This window comes from Mustela nivalis (genome assembly GCF_964662115.1).
Source record: "Mustela nivalis genome assembly, chromosome: 18".
Taxonomy (NCBI): Eukaryota; Metazoa; Chordata; class Mammalia; order Carnivora; family Mustelidae; genus Mustela; species Mustela nivalis.
The window spans coordinates 52,982,259-52,999,631 of record NC_139037.1 but is presented as its reverse complement, the minus strand read 5'-3'; the positions used below and the strand labels follow the sequence as shown (position 1 = coordinate 52,999,631).

Here is a 17,373-nt window from a genome sequence, read left to right as displayed (position 1 = left end):
TGACACCCCTAGGTCTTATTCTTGAACATTTAAAGATTTTCAAGGTAAAGCCACTCAGGTGACAAGGTTTATCCAGGAAAACTAAAAACACTCTGCCAATTAGAGTAGCCCACTTTCTCCACAGGGTGGCTGCCGGAAGAAACATTTGCCTTGACTCAGATCTATTCTACCCTGAATGAGGTCTTTGATCTGCATCGAGACCAAATACCGTATATTGTGGCCTGGCGATATCTGATAGAAGAGCCACCATCATAGCTCAAGTCCCATCTTCCCCCAGCTAATGAAACCATTTCTCTCCCTCTAAGGCAGGTCAGAGCACCAAAACCAGAACAGACAGATGAGGGGGATCCAGGGAAGAAGACCGTTCTACCTCCATCGGATATGGAGGATGCGGAATCCCCCCCCCTTTATTTGTCCTCTAAATCTGACTCTCAGTCCCAAAATGCCTTTACCAGTCCACCTCATACACGGTCCGGGTCCACCTATGGGACCACCAAGCAGAGAGACCACCCTGATCCTTCCCCTTTCCTCTATCCCCCTCAGCCTTCCTTTACCTCACCAGTCCTGTCCATGCTGATGCTGCCTTTCGTGAGGTTGCTCTACCAGACGGGAGAGGGCAGCCCTACCTAAGCTATGCCCCTTTCTCCTCTTCTGACATCTATAACTGGAAAACCCAACACAAATCCTTTTCTGACCACCCTCAGGATTTAATTAGCCTCTTGGAGACTGTCTATCGTACTCATCAACCTACCTGGGTAGATGTTCAACAGCTTCTTATGGCTCTCTTTAACAGGGAAGGATGGGATCACATCATGTGAGAAACCCATAAGGTGATAAGTGAGAGACTTGGCAGGGACCTCAATCTCTGTCGAATGGAGGACTATTGCCTGAGGGAGCCCCCCGGCTTGGATCCAAACTCTGATGAAGTTAAGGAGAGGCTCTACTGGGAGGCCTCCGTGCAGCTGCAAGGAGACCCATAAATTTATCCAAAATTAGTACGATGACTCAAAGTAAGAATGAGTCTCCAGGAGCTTTCCTAGAAAGGCTAATTGAAGCCTATAAAATGTATGGCCCAATCAATCCTGAGGCACCCGAAAATCAGAGGGCAGTGAATCTTGCTTTTGCCAGTCAGTCAGCCCCAGATAGAAGGAGGAAACTTCAGAAAATTGAAGGATTTGAAGGAAAAAATCTGAGTGGGAATAGCAGAAGAGGTGTTTAACAACAAGGATGTGCAAGAAGATGAAAAACAGACAAAAAAAACTGGTTAAGGTTTTGGCATTACATGAGGCGGAGAGGAGATGGGTAGGGGATAGTAAATGGAAGGAAAAGCCTAAGCACAGAGAAGGCAGGCAGGAAGACTTAGATTCAGATCAGTGTGTTTACTGTAAGGAAAAAGGACATTGGGCCAGGAAGTGCCCTAAAAAGAAGACAGCAGTGCTTGCCACCAGAGACTGAAGGGGCCATGGTTCGGAGCCCATCTCCGAACCTCGGATAAAAATTGAAGTGGAGGGGAAATCAGTTGGTTTTTGGTGGACACAGGAGCCCAATTTTCATCATTACTTAAACCTATGGGAAAAATATCTGGAGAGGAAGTTTGGGCACAAGGAGCAAATGGCACAGAGAGACATAAATGGACAACAGAAAGGACTTTAAATTTGGCCTTGGGAGTAAACATCGATTTTTGGTCCTCCCTAATGCCCCATATAACTTGATGGGAAGAGATCTCCTCCACAAGTTAAGAGCTGGCGTTCAGTTCTCAGAAGGAGACATGACTGTAACCTTGAGATAACCCACTGTACAAGAGCTTATGGCAGCAGTAGATGAATACCTCCTTTATGAGCCAGTCTCAAAACCAGAGGAGACAAAGGGGTGGAGCCCTCTCCAAATCCTACAGGACCAGTTTCCCAAAGGTCTGGGCAGAGGGGAAGCCCCCTGGCTTGGCCAAAGAACAACCTCCAGTGGTGGTACAATTAAAGGCAACAGCTACGGCTATTCATGTTCGGCAATACCCCCTTTCCCAGGAAGCAAAGGAAGGGATCAGAAAACACATTAACTGCCTCCAAGGAGACACGATCCTAGTTCCTTGTAAATCTCCATGGAACACACCTTTGCTGCCCATCAAAAAGGCCGAGACTGGGGAGTACCAACCCATTCAGGACTTGCGGGAAGTTAACTTGCGGGAAGTTAAACGGGTTGAAGATACCACCCGATGGTGCCTAACCCCTATACCCTACTCTCCCTCCTGGGCCCCAAAAGAACTGTCTTAGATCTCAAGGATGCATTTTTCTGTATACCTTCAGCAAGGGAATCTTAGCCCCTTTTTGCTTTTGAGTGGTCTGACCCACAGGAAGGGTTTCAAGGTCAGATCACCTGGACAAGACTTCCCCAAGGATTCAAGAATTCACCCACCATTTTTGACAAGGCCCTGCACAAGAATTTGCTTGAGTACAGAACCTCCAACCCAAGAGTCACTCTGTTATAGTACGTTGATGACTTGCTAGTAGCCGCTGAGGACTATGAGTCATGTTTGTGGGGGACGAGAGCTCTCTTACAGACTCTGCAGGAAAAAGGGATTCGGGTGTCCGCAAAGAAAGCACAGCTCTGTCAGAGCCATGTCACTTATCTAGGCTTTCATCTCCACAAGGGAGTGCATTCACTGTCTGAGTCCAGGAAACAGGTGATCACCCGATACCCCTGTCCCACCACGTCCTGACAAGTAAAGGAGTTTCTTGGGACGGTGGGCTACTGTAGGCTGTGGATACCACAGTTTGCGGAGATTGCCCGACCTCTCTACAAACTGACAAAAGGTGGGCTCACTTGATAGAGTGGACAGCTGAGGCAGAAGGAGCATTTTGGGAATTACAGACAGCCTTGCTGAGTGCCCCAGCACTGGCCATCCCAGATGTTACCAAGCCCTTCCACTTGTATGTGGATGAAAAAACAGGGGTGGCCAAAGGAGTTTTAACTCAGACTCTGGGGCCTTGGCAAAGGCCAGTGGCCTATCTTAGCAAGAAACTAGATCCAGTAGCAGCTGGGTTCCCCCCTTGCCTCCGCATAATTGCTGCAATGGCCCTCCTGGTCAAGGATGTGAGTAAATTGACTTTGGGTCAAAATCTTATCGTAACCACCACACACACTATTGAGGGCCTTCTCCGGACTCCACCAGACCGATGGATGACGAACACCTGAGTAACAGGGTATCAGGCTCTTCTCCTCAATGAACCAAAAGTGACCTTCTGATCCCCAGTGGTGCTAAATCCAGCCACACTGCTGCCAGAGGAGCTGGCTGACCATCCACAAGATTGCGGGGAGGTCTTAACCCAAGTCACAGTGCCTGCAGTGACTGGAGTATAGGCTGGATCTCAGAGACATTCCCCTCCCCGATGCCGAGATGACTCTGTTCACAGATGGGAGTAGTTACATGGTCAATGGAAAGAGGTATCCAGGGGCTGCGGTGGTTTCTCCTGAGCAGAAACTCTGGACAGTAGCCCTGCAACATGGAACTTCGGCACAAAGAGCGGAACTGACTGCACTCACTAAGGCACTGCAGATGGCCAAAGGTAAAACCACCAACATCTATATGTACAGCAGGTATGCCTTTGCTACTCTCCATATACATGGGGCTATTTATAAAGAAAGGGGCCTATTAGCAGAAGGAAAAGGAATTAAAAACAGGAGAAATATTGGCTCTCCTCCAGGCTATTTGGAATCCAAAAGAGGTGGCTTTTATGCATTGTCTGGGACACTAAAAGGGGACTGATCTGATTTCAAAAGGAAACTACTTAGCAGATCAAGCTGCAAAGCAAGCAGCTCAAGAAACAGTGCAAGAACTGGCTACACTCCCGGCTCCAGCCCTACCAGAAAAACCGAACTATTCAGAAAAAAGATTTAAAGTATTTACAGAAATTGGTTAAATTGGACTATAAAGGGGACTGAGCTAAGACTAAAACAGGAAAAACAATTCTTTCTCGAAGACTAGGTAAGAAGTTAGTAGACCAAATACATCAGGGTACTCATTTGGGGACACGCAAACTCAAGGAGCTTATAGGCAAGCAGTTCCAGGTTTCTAAATTAGGGTGTATGGTTCCAGATGTAGTTGATAGATGTACTCAATGCCAGGCAGTTAATGTGGGAAAAACTAAGATGGGAAGAGGGAAAAGAGAAAGAGGTAAGGAACCAGGAATTTATTGGGAAATAGATTTTACAGAAATGAAACCTGGAAATATGGGCACAAGTATATGTTGGTTTTTGTGGATACCTTTCCAGGCTGGGTGGAGGCTTTTCCCGCCAAACATAAGACAGCAGGAATAGTAGCCAAAAATATACTAGAAGAAATAATTCCTAGGTTTGGGCTGCCTCTTGCGATCGGGTCAGACAATGGCCCTGCATTTATGAGTTCAGTCTCACAGGCATTGGCCAAGGCCATGGGCACAAATTGGAAACTACATTGTGCCTATCAGCCCCAGAGTTCTGAGCAAGTAGAGAGAATGAGCCAGACTCTTAAAGAGACTTTGACAAAACTAATTCTGGAAACTGGCGGTGGATGGGTAGATCTCCTTCCTTTTGCCCTCCTCAGGGCCCAATGTACACCCTATTTAAACAAGGTGACCCCATTTGAAATAATGTTTGGGAGATACCCTCCCCCCCTGCTCTGTCCTCGACTACAGGAGGTTGCCCTAGCAGAAATGACTGATCAGTCTATACTCCAGTCACTGCAGGCATTACAGTCTGTCTTTAAAAAAGCCCACTCAGGGATCCAAATTGCCCACACTGGGACAGAGACGGTGGTGGAACCACATCCTTATCAACCCGGGTACTTGGTTTGGATATGTCACTATCAAGTGGGGAATTTGGAGCCTCACTGGAAAGGACCATTTACTGTTATCTTAACCACCCCCACAGCAGTAATAGTAAAAGGCATTAGGACCTGGGTTCATGTGGGTCACATCAAACGAGCAGAGAGTAAGGACGCCCCCCACCAGAGATGGGAGCTGCAGCCGACAGACCCCGCTGACCATGGACTAAATCTAAGACTAAAAAAGCTGTAAATTTATTGTTGCTGTACTAAAGAAAATTGGAGTGATAAAATGTTAGTCTTATATGCTCGATATAACATAGAACTAGCTAAAAAGTCAAGGATTTGACTAATCTCCAAAGAAAAGGGGGGAACGTAAAGGCCTGCCCCTCCCAGAGGAACTTGCTTGTGGACCCCATATGTAGGGGCGGTGCAGGCCAGGTGGAGATGTCCAATCGGTGGGGCGCGCCTATATCCACTGAGGGAATTGAGATTCAATTGGCTGCCTGTGTAGGGGCGGGGCTCAACCACCCTCATAAAGGTTGGTCTATGAGGCTGCCAGGGGCAAGAAGCAGGAGAGCTGTTGGAGGAAGAAGAAGGAAGCAGAAGAAAGTTGGCAGGAGCTGGAGTCAGCGGAAGCTGAAGAAAGGGTCGACGGGAGCTGAAGAAAGAGTTGGCAGAAGCAGAAGAGCTGTAACAGCTCTCATAAGAGCTATAAAGGCTGTAACACCTCTTGTAAAAGCTGTAAGCACCGCCAGCGGTCCCGCCTCCAGCGGTCCAGCTGCCTGTGGCCCCGAGCCACCAGCGGTCCAGCCACCTGCAGCCCCAAGACACCAGTGGCCCCAAGCCACCTGCGGCCTTGAGCCGCTAGTGGCCCTGACGCCTGCGCCTCAGACGCCAGTGGCCCCGACACCAGCCCCGCCCACACACCACAGCCCTCAGCAGCGTTGCTGCGGGGAATGGCCTAGACACCAGCAACCTCGCTCGCTGTGGACAACCTCGCCACCCCGAGCAACGAGCGGCCTTGTCATCCTGAGCCACAGCCTCGCCAGAGCTGCATCATTCCAGGGAGCAGCTTCATCTGGGAAGAGGCCTCCTCCGTGAGCTGCCCTGCGGGAACAGCATCGTCAGGCAAGAGGCTTCCTCCAGAGTGGCCTCTTTTGGGAGCAGCCCCTGTCCAGGGAGCAGCCCTGTCCGGGGAGCGACCTCATTAGCAACGTCTCATCCTGGGAGTGGCCTCCTCCGGAGTGGCTTCATCTGCAGAGAGGCCTCATCCAGAGCAGCCACGTTGGGAGTAGACTTGCCGGGGTCATCGTCGTCACCCTTTCATAAGAGACAGCCCTGACCAGTCAGTTTGATTCTTGATGCTTGGCGCGAAATAAAGCTTTGCTTGACCTTCCCTTTTTATCAGTCTTGTTCCTTTGATCACAGACTCTAACAGTTACCACATTCATTACATTTGTAATGTTTCTCTCCAGTATGAATTCTCTCATGACACCAGAGATCTGAACATTTGATAAAACCCTTACCACATTTATGACATTTGTGCGGTTTTTCTCCAGTATGAATTCTCCAGTGATTTTCAAGGTGGGAATTCTGATTAAAGACTTTGTCACAGATACTACATTTATATGGTTTCTCTCCTGTATGGATTCGTTGGTGTCTTGTGAGGTTTGAGAACTGCTTAAAGGCTTTAGCCACACTCATTACATTTGTAAGGTCTCTGCTCAGAATGAATTCTCTGATGATTAGTAAGGACTGAATGATGGCTAAAAGTCTTTTCACACTCATTACATTTGTATGGTTTTTCTTTAATTTTTGTTTTCTGGTGCTGTGTGAACAATGAAGGATACATAAAAACCCATCCATATTTATTACAGAGGTTGGTTCTCACACCAGGAAAAAGTCTTGGAAGTGGCAAAATTGAAGAACAAGTTTTGACAGACTTTTCAACTTGATTACATTCATTAATTTTGTCCTCAGTTTGAAATCTCTGCAGTTCAACCAGATGTGACTGAAAGCTTAACCCAATTCTATTTTCAAAACATTTTGTATACTTGTTTCCTGTATAGACTATATTATTTTTTATTTTTAACAAATTTTTTACTAATGACTTACCTTGCTTAAAATACTGATATGTACTTTTTCTTAAAGAAGCATGCTGTTTTAAAGGTAAATTAATCCAGGATTTGCTGTCTTGTTTATCTTTTCTACCAGTAAGATTTACAATATCTGTCACATGTACTCCTTTGGAATTTCTTTCTTCATAGCCACAGTTACTCTCAAAATCAGACATATTTCCCCAAACTTCCCTGAAGTCAAAATCCTCAAGGCCATGGCTTTCATGTCTTCCCAAGACCACTGGTTGGCATCATTCTCTGTTATTAATTTCTTTCTTTGGTAATAATTCCTTAATCATGAATCTAGCAGAGCTATCTGAAAGATAATTAAAAAAAACATAGTCTTCACATTAACTAGAGTTACAAAATGGATATTACACTAAAAGTGAATAGATTGAAGAGATAAAAAAAAAACTTCCCAGCCAACATCTGCAAATGTTTAAGAATGCAAAGTGAACAGAATAGAACCCTTTTAATAAAAGATGACGAGTATTTCAAATTATTTTAAGGGAAGTCTACTTTCTCTGTGTGTGGTTTGTTTGTTTGTTTGTTTGTTTTTTAAGAGAAGGGGAGGGGAGGCAGAGGGGAAGATACAGAGACTCTTAAGCAGACTCCATACCCAGGATGGATCATCTCAAGAGTCAGACGCTTAGCTGAGCCATTTAGGTGCCCTGGAAACTTATTTTCAAACACTGTATGACCAAATCGTTTACACTATGTAAATTTACATAAGTTCTGAAGGTGTATTTTTTGACCACCACACCAAAACACACACCAATTAGTAGTAGACAAATGTGGGTGCCTCATACTGTAAAGAAACAGATATTGGAGGGACTGGGTGGTACAGTCGGTTAAATGTCTGATTCTTGATTTGGGCTCGGGTTGTGATCTCAGGGTTGTGAGATAAAGCCCCACACTGGGCTCAGCACAGAGACTGCTTGGATTTTTCTCTCCCTCTCCCCCTACTCCCCTTTCTTTCTCTTTAAAATTAAAAAAAAGAAACATACAAATACATATTTACAGTATAATTGTTATATGCAAATAAATGCTGAAGCACAGCTATATATGAAGTAATAGATTGGGGCGGGGCAAATAATCCATTTACAAAATTAATGAGGGTGCCTGGCTGGCTCAGTCAGTAGAGCATGTGACATATCGGGGTTGTAAGTTTGAGCTCCATGTTGGGTATAGAGATTACTTAAAATCTTAAAAAAATTAACAAATAAATGGTAGTTATGAATTGTAAAACTAAAAGTGTAATAGAAAAATCAAGAAGAATTTAATACATCTTTGGAATAACAAAATATTCTTAGTATCTACTCTAAAGCTATCTATACTCTGCAGGATAGGCATTTTGGAACATTAACAACTGATGAATTGCATCATATTCCAAACTAGATGCTAAGATCCATAATCTGTAAATGACAAGTTAGTAAATGAAATTTTTCAATTACACCAAGATAAGACCAACAGGTAAATAATAAATAACCACAATTACATAAAATTATAGATGGTGGAATTCTAATCCTTTCTCTCTTAATAAGAACAAGAGAAAAGATTTATGTTCCAGAAAAAGCACACAAGATAAGAATTGGAAAACATGTTAAGAAAAGTTCCCACCTATTCCCAGCAGTCTAAGTTACACCCATGTCCACTGGCTTCTGAAATACCAGTTTTCAAATAGTATTAGAAAGAACTGGGTGAAAGTAACAGTATGAAAATCACTGAGTATCATAAGTGCATGTCTCCACAAAAACAGCAAGGAAGTTGGCAAAAACTGTCAGGATACTTCAAAACTATCCTTCAAAATAGAGGATAACTTAATACATTGCCACAAACAAACAAACAAACAAACAAGAAACCAAAACTCAGACTCCCTTGCTAGTCGACCTGCCCAACAAAAAATGGTAAAGGGAGGGTAGGGTATGTGCTATGGTGAGTGCTGTGAAGTGCCTGATGATTCACAGACCTGTACCCTGGGGCAAATAATACATTATATGCTAATAAAAATAATTTTTTAAAAAAATGGCAAAGGGAATGAATGCCTCAGGCTAAAATGAAGGAAGAGACTAACTTGAATTCACATCAAAAATAAGGAATAGTAATAAAGACAGTGCATGTGTATCGGGTTACTGTATTACTGTATTTTTGGTTTGTTGCTCCTCTTTTTCCCTATTGATTTAGAAAACAAAACTTATTTTAAATCTACATTGATGGTCACAATATATAGAGATAAAATTTTATGATAGTAACAGAAGAGAAGGACAGGATATAGAGGAGCCAAGTTTTCATATAGTACCTTGGGAATATTGTGGGAATGTAATATATCTAATCTAATGAATTTTTTCATTTTCCAGTGACAAAATGTACTTCAAGTAAAAATTTTTATGAGACAATTTAAAGGATAACTCATTAAGGGATTACAAATATGAACATATACAAAAGCAAACCCCAAATTACATGAAACATTTACAGACTTGAAGGGAGAAATAAAAGTTGTTCTAGAATTGTATTTGGGGACTTGCAGGCCTCACTTTCAAAAATGGATAGCAGAGCTAGACCCAAGTTCAGTAAGGATACAGACGATTTTAGCCCGACTAGAAACCGATGAGTACCAGCGAACACAGAACACTGCACCCAGTAAGAGCAAAATACACTCTTCTCTACATGCATGTGGAACATTCTCCAGGACAGACCCTGTATCAGTCCATGAAGCAAGTCCCAACAAACTGAAAAAGAGCAAAATCATACAAACTATTTTCTCCAACCACAAAAGAACGAAACTAGAAAGGAAGAACTGAAGGAAAACTGGAAAGCTCAAAAATACATGAAAAATTTTAAACAGTCTTAAAAAAAAAATCCGATGGGTCAAAGAAGGTATAACAAAGGAAATTAGAAAATACTTTGAGAGAAAAGAAACAAAACCACAATATAGCAAAGGTCACAGCATAGTTTTGATGTGGACATGCTTATAGTCCTGCAGCGTGAAAGCAGTTTTACTGCTGGATCGAGAGCCCTACCCTACTCCCCGGTCCGACACACTTCTGATGTGCAGTGAAAGCAGAACTGAAGAAACGTCTGGGGGTCTTGAAGAGGCAGAGAACTCTGGGGCCCCAGATGCTGATGTTTCCCAACCCCAGGAGATGGTCTCCCAAATATACAGAATGGGGTGGATCCTGGAAAAGGCCTGGTGCCAGGACTGGGGAGTCTTCAGCTCTGACCCGTGTGGAGTGGGAACAAGAATGGGACTGAGGCCAAGGACCTTAATTAAAACCAGCCTCCCGGGTGCCTGGGTGGCTCAGTGGGTTAAGCCGCTGCCTTCGGCTCAGGTCATGATCTCAGAGACCTGGGATCGAGTCCCGCATCGGGCTCTCTGCTCAGTGGGGGGCCTGCTTCCTCCCCCACCCCTCTCTCTCTGCCTGCTTGTGATCTCTGTCAAATAAATAAATAAAATCTTAAAAAAAAAAAAACCAGCCTCCCACTGCTCTTAAGGTCAAGGGACCAAAGAAGTCATAGGGGCAGGGGGTTCCGGGCTGGCTCAGTCTGTATAGCATATGACTCCTTGTCTCTGGGTTGTAGGTTTGAGCCCCACACTGGGGGAAGAGATTACTTAAAAATCTTTTTAAAAAAGAGGTCATAGGAGCATATAGTAGAGAGCCACGGGTCATGATAAAAATTTTGCTTTGGTCTTTGCATGAGCTAGAGGTTGTAAGGCTACACTTCCACATGTCTGAAGAAAGGAGTGACAAGGGGAAGGAAAGTGAACTTTCCTCCAAGAGCTCATAAGAAGGAGAAACTCTCCCACTGGGAGAAAGGTCCCCGAACACTATTTTTTTAAAAGATATTATTTATTAATTTGACAGAGAGAAATCACAAGTAGATGGAGAGGCATCCAGAGAGAGAGAGAGAGAGAGGTAAGCAGGCTCCCTGCCGAGCAGAGAGCCCGATGCGGGACTCGATCCCAGGTCTCTGAGATCATGACCTGAGCCGAAGGCAGCGGCTTAACCCACTGAGCCACCCAGGCGCCCCTCCCCAAACACTATTGATGGTGCGGCCCCCTCTCTGCCCTTCTGGGCTCTTGCCTGTGTTCCCACCCATTTGTCTTTTTCACTGTTTTCACCTTGCTCTCCACAGGGCTCTTTCCCCTGCTCCAAAATAAAGGTGTTATTCAGGTCAGGAAGAGGGATTCCTGCTTAGAAGAAGAAAGGAATATGATGTGCTGTGTCTTTTCCAGAATACACATTCCAGCCTTTTGTTCAGCTGACACGAGAGGACGTTACAGATGTGTCTAGAAAAAACTTTTTCACAAAATTGTTCAGTCTGTCCTTCTGAATGCTTAAGGGATATTTTTAAATATTGATATCCAGCTCTCTTCCAAGAACTACTGAGTCAAAAGTACTGGGATAAAAGTGGATCCAGAATCAGATATTTTTTAAAGTTTGCTGTAAGGTTTCTTCTTACTCAGTTTTTGGCAGTGCCCCTAAGCTAGGGTGGAGTGGGGAGATCATCTGAAGACAGGGCGAGGTGAAAGTCTACATGCTGCCTCATAAACTTTTTCACGTCAGAAGGTACATGGCCTCAATCTCAGGCCAAGGGCTCCTAAGAGACTCACTGGGGCAGCCCCTGACTTCTGGAGGGACATTATCCTCACCCAGGGAGACCAGGTTCCTGTAGTTCTGCACCACCATGCCCCTGTACAAGGCCCTCTGGGTAGGGTCCAGACACTCCCACTCCTCCCGAGAGAATTCGATGGCCACATCCCTGAAGGTCAAGCGTTCCCGAAATGAAAAAAAAAAAAACAAAACACTTCAACAAGGAAGCTTGGGTAGTGTTTGAAAGACTCGCGGATCCCCTTATGTCTCTCCTCGGTGGTGAGGAGAGCCTGCAAGAGTTGGCAATTGTCCCAGGTGGGCTGATGTGTGACTAGAATGGATTCAATTAAGGCGGTTAGGGCTACGGGGTCCTGTGAAAAGGAAGGGTTATGGGACTTCCAATTGTATAAGTTGGAGGCTGAGAAGGGCCAATATTGGAAGTTCCCTGGCCCTCCTCCTTGGCGCAGGGGAAAGAGCTTGGAAGTTCCTTCCTGTGTTGGTTCCCTGCGACCTCTAAGTCTTCCCGCCATTGGGGATGGCAAGGGGTCGCGTCCTTCAGGTGGGTGATCTGGCTCCCCTGTGGAATTTGGTGCTTGTACAGGAGGGGGAGATTGATAAGGGGGAGGTTCTTTGGTTAGGAGGTCTATTAAGGGGGAGTCCTCAGGAGGAAGGATCTTTTGTGGTTTAGGACGCCACGGAGAAGAGGGATCGTTATTAGAGGAAGAAGAAGGTTTGGGAGGGTCGGTAGGAATTATAGGATATAGGTTAGAAGAAGAAGAAGGTTTGGGAGGGTCGGTAGGAATTAGGATAGGGTGTGGGACAGGGGGAGCGGAGGGTACTGGGGGAGCAGTAGTGTCTGGAAGGGGTTTAGGCTTTGGGTGAGCAAAGGGAGAGACCCAAGGAGGGTCATCAACCAGGCTTTCCCAGACTACGATATAAGGTACTTGGTCCGGATGGCCTTGGGGTCCCTGATTGAAGACTCGCTCTTTGACCTGCAAAATAACATTAATGTTAAAAGTTCCCTCTTTGGGCCATCCAACATTGAGGGTGGGCCATTCTGAAGTACAGAGAGTCTGCTATTTTCTTCTTTTGACTTCCACCGACAGGTTGTTAGCTCGGATTTGGACGTCTCTCCAGTGGCCTAAAGTGAGACTCAGAGGGGTGGTAAGAGTCTGTCCCATTTTGGAATCAAGGGAAACCCAAAGGGCAACGAGAAAGACACACAAGACACACAAGACAATTAACGAGCCGGCAAAGAGAAACGCTGCGCGATTTCGGTGCAAAACCGAAAGTAAAGATTCAGACGGCCGTGAGGAACTGTGAGTTTCCTCTGTGGCCCACAGATGGACGTATCCCTCGGATACGTGTGGGGCCCCGAAAAAACGGGCCCCTCTGATCCCTGGGGCGTCCCCCAGGGTGGCAGGGGAGAAGTCCGAGTTCGTCAACTCCTTCTCAAGCTGCCCAGAATACAGAGCTACTACGCGTAGTAGTACAGTCCTATACAGGCGTATAGGCAGGACAAACGGGAAATGAGAACACGAGACAGGAGACAAGAACACAGTTATTAAGACTTAAATGCTGGCCAGCTTACCTCCCGGTGGGAGTCGGTTGGATCCTTGGGCAGGAGTCCGATGATCTCGGTGGGACCTCCAAATGAAAGACTCACGGATCCCCTTACCCAAGAATTCAACACTGCCACAGGATGCAAACAGCAAGAGGTTCTTTATTGTAGCGCGGGCGCCTGCGGGTGGTCAGCAGCTCCTGCTAGCTGAGCACACCAGGCTGGGGTGGTGCAGGATTTTTAAAGACTGGTACAAACAAGTTTTGGGTGGGGCAGAGCTGATTGGCTGACAATTTGAACATTTGAAAAAGGCATACTTGGTGTTAGCGGATTGGCTTTGGGGGACCCGCGTGCGCGCAAGTGAAGAAAAAGGCGGGAAGGGGAAGTAAGGAGGGGGAAGTTAGACCTTGTTACTCAGCAGAAAAACATCCTGTCTACATGACTAGGTGGCCCCCTGCCTACGTGACTATGCCTCAGCTATTAGCAGAAGGTATCTTGTTCAAACAGGAGACTAGTGTCATACCCTAAAAGCCAAGCTGTTACAGAAAGGCAAAAGAGCAGTTAATTAGTTAACAACTGGGGGGGAAGGGTCTTTCAGTGTTCTTGATGAGGGAGCACGAGGCTGGCTGAAGACAAAACAAAAGCTGGCGCCTTGTACCCCCCCCCTCCATCCGCTCCCCCTCAGTCCTATGTGTAGCATCCCTCAGGCAGCCCTGACTGCCATGAACAATAAGCAAATAGTTAACTTGCAGAGGTCACAATCCTGCTAGACAGGAGTCTCCCTTGGCTTAGAAATGTCCTAAATCTCACTAACAAAGATGATTGATAGCAGGATTGTGACACCCCACCAAAAAGTCTCCCAACTATCTTAATGTTAATGGCTGGTCTAAAGACAACATTGATCCAGCTGCAAAGGCAAGGCCTCCGGTAGGCTTGGGACATCCTGGCACCTTGTAGGCCCTCTTTAGCATAAGAAAACTCCGTTGAAGGGAAGGGAAGGTTTGGTGCAAAATGGTGGTTTATTAAAGCACGGGAAGTTAAAACACTAATAAGTAACAGGTTGTATACTTTGCAAACATGCCAGGATGCCCCCCTAGGCTGTAGGAAATACAGGGTCTCCCTACAAGCAGAGGCAGACTGCAGGAGACACCTGGAGGAGTTTGTGGGGTCATCGCTGGATATATTAAGGGGAAGATGCCAGGCTATCATCCCAGCAGAGATGTCACAGAGACAGCTGGATACAGGGCCCTGGTTTCAGGAGAGAGGTCTGGTGGTCTGGGTGGAGTGGTGCAAAGTGACGTCGGTGTTCAGAGTTATGAGATGAACTGACATGGAAAGGTAGGAGGTGGAGACAGAAGAGAAGGGGTTCAGGGAATAAGCCAAGGGGTGACCGGAAGATAGATCTGCTTAAAAAAAAAAATACTGGCATGTGGAAACCCAAGAGAAAGTGCTTCACGTCCCCAGTGACTCAGACATGGAGAGTGTCTCAGCAGCATGGTGGATATGAAAGTGAGGACTGGGATGCCTGGGTGGCTCAGGTGGTTAAGCGTGTGCCTTTGGCAGCCAGTGTCCAACGTCTGGTCAATGCAGGAAAGAGAAACTTGTTCCTTTCCTCAAACTGGATGGGCCCCACATCCAGAGCTCTCTGCTGTAGCCATCCAGTGGGTCTGGATTTTTGTTCTGAGGGCAACAGGAAGCCAACGAAGGGATTAAAACCAGGGGATTCCTTCCAGGCTCTATTTGTCCCTCTGCTGTCACCCATTGCCCGTTTTTCTGTCCCAGCACCACCTCTGTCTGCCACGGCTCCAATTCTTCTATTCTTCTCTGACGGTCTCCATCAGATGTATCTGCTCCTTGCTGCCCCACTCCTACCACCAGTCACCAGGTGACTCTCGTCTAATGTGCTACCCTTCACCTCTCTGGAGATACGTTTTAATCTGGATCTCTCTATTCTCCCTCTACTTTCTCTGGTTCACTCCACTTGTACTCTCTCTCCATGTCCACCTGCTCTACACTGTTCTACCCTTTCTTCCTGTCTCACACACGTAGTCTTTCTCATTCTCTCTGGCTGTCTGCTCGCCTCACACCCTCACACAAGTATAGAATAAAGATGTTCTTTGCCTGGGAAGAAGCCCTACTAGAAAGTAGGGAACGCAAACACCATGACAAGCACAGCCAGTGGCATGCGGTTTGTGCGGAAGAAACCCTAAGGCGGCGAGTACAAAGGAGAGGACTGCCGGCTCCGGAGGTCGCGTAGGTGGAGGGGCGTCAGGGGATAGGGAACCCCAAGGCCATGGAGATGTGGCGGCCGGTTCTGCACCAATGCCTCTGCCCTGGGGGACAGGGAGGGAAGGCTCCACACACAGCGCGGCTGAGAGGGGCAGGGGCCGGAGCATGGCGGGAGTCCCAGAGGGTTTTTTCCAGCAGGAAGAAGAAGAGGCAGGCTCTGTCTACCTGGACGGAAAGCGAGCATCCGCCCGGCGACTTTAACTCCAAACAGATGTGAACCCCTGGACCCACAGTGGAGCCCCCAGGCCTGGAATGTCTGATGATGCTGCTGGGAATCATCCGGCGCGGGACACGTGGGCGAAGGGGTTTTATCGAAGGTGGCGATCCCGAACCCTGGGTGCTGAGGACTGCAGCCCGGGGGCAGGGGGACGGTCCCGCAAAGACCAGTGTTAAACAAGAAAATCTGACACTGACTCACCTTGATGAGGGAGCAGGAGGCTGGCTGAGGACAAAGCAAAAGCTGGCGCCTTGCACCCCCTCTTCACCCGCTCCCCTCCGTAATATGTGTAGCATTCCTCAGACACCCCTGACTGCCATAAAACGATAAATAGTTAACTTGCAGGGATCGCAATCCTGCAGAACAGGAATCTCCCTTGCTCTACAGATGTCCTAGAGACCTAAACAGGGAGGTTACCTTATCAATAGCACAAATTTCCAGAGGCAAATAACTCTCAGTTCCTGAAGCCCTAATGTCTCCCTCCCCACCATAAACTGGAGGAGGCTGAGGTAGAAGGGAATGTAAATGATAGCAGGATCATAATGCCCCACCAAGAATCTCCCAATTATCTTGATGTTAATGCCTGACCTAAAGACGACATTGATCAAGCCATAAGGGCAAGCCCCCCCCCCCCCCCCCGCACCTTGTAGGCCCTCCTTAATATGTGAAAACTCTGTTGAAACCTCCCATCCCTTCATCACCTTCCCCCAACCGCAAGGTATATAACATGCCTACCCTCACAACCCGGGACAGCAGCTCTTCCTGCCCACGGGTCTTGTCCCCGTGCTTTAATAAACCACCATTTTGCACCAAAGATGTCTCAAGAACTCTTTCTCGGTCATCGGCTCCGGACCTCAGCCCACCGAACCTCACCTAGGTTCTAGAACTTCATCAACCTGACTATGCCCTTCCTTCCGCTTCGGCGTCTGCAAGACATTGCGCGTGGGCCTCGTGTGAAGGGGGGGGGCATGGATGGTGGCCTGGTCTGGACAAAAGGGGCGTGACCCACGTAAGGGTGGAATCTGGACCTCAGCCCAGCCTTGGGATGTTTCCTGCCTTTTCAAGCCCAAAGTACTTCAGTGTCTCGCAGACGGAACAGTCTCCTGGCTAATTTAAATTAATGTTTCAAACAATGTCAGATTAGTGTAAGGGTCTGCCCCTCCCAGAGGAACTTGCTTATGGACCCTGATGTAGGGGTGGGGCAGGCCAGGTGGAGATGTCCAATCGGTGCAGCATGTGTATATCCACTAGGGTGGATTGAGATCCGATTGGCCACCTGTATAGGGGTGCATAAAGGTTGCTGCGAGGCTAGCAGAGGGGGAGGAGAGCTGCGCGAGAGCAGAAGAGTCCACGGGAGCAAAAGAAGAGTCGAGGAGAGCAAAGAGTCAGCGGAGTGGAGGAGCTATAACAGCTCTTGTAAGAGCTATAACCGCTGCGAGCGGTCCCACCACCGGCGGTCCCTGCGCCTGCAGCCTCCAGCCGCCTGCAGCCTCCAGCTGCCTGCAGCTTCCAGCCGCCTGCGGCCCGCCTCCAGCGGCCCCGAGCCGCCATTTGCAGCCTCCAGCGCCGCCGCCGCCGGCGGTCCCACCTCCAGCGGCCCTGAGCCGCCACCTGCAGCCTCTAGCCGCCTGCAGCCTGCAGCCTCCAGCCGCCTGCAGCTTCCAGCCGCCTGAGGCCCCGCCTCCGGCAGCCCTGAGCCACCTGCAGCCTTCAGCCACGTGCAGCTTCCAGCAGCCCAGACACCAGCGGTCCAGCTGTCAGCGGTCCCTCGACGCCTGTGGCCCTGAGACCCCAGTGGT

At 47.5% G+C, this 17,373-nt stretch overlaps 1 long non-coding RNA gene across 1 annotated transcript in view; it reads right to left on the bottom strand.

Moving 5' to 3' along the window:
• The window catches only part of LOC309852832, a 642,903-nt gene that overhangs the window by 392,130 nt on the left and 233,400 nt on the right, over positions 1-17,373 (bottom strand). The gene's annotated exons all lie outside the window — the stretch shown is intronic.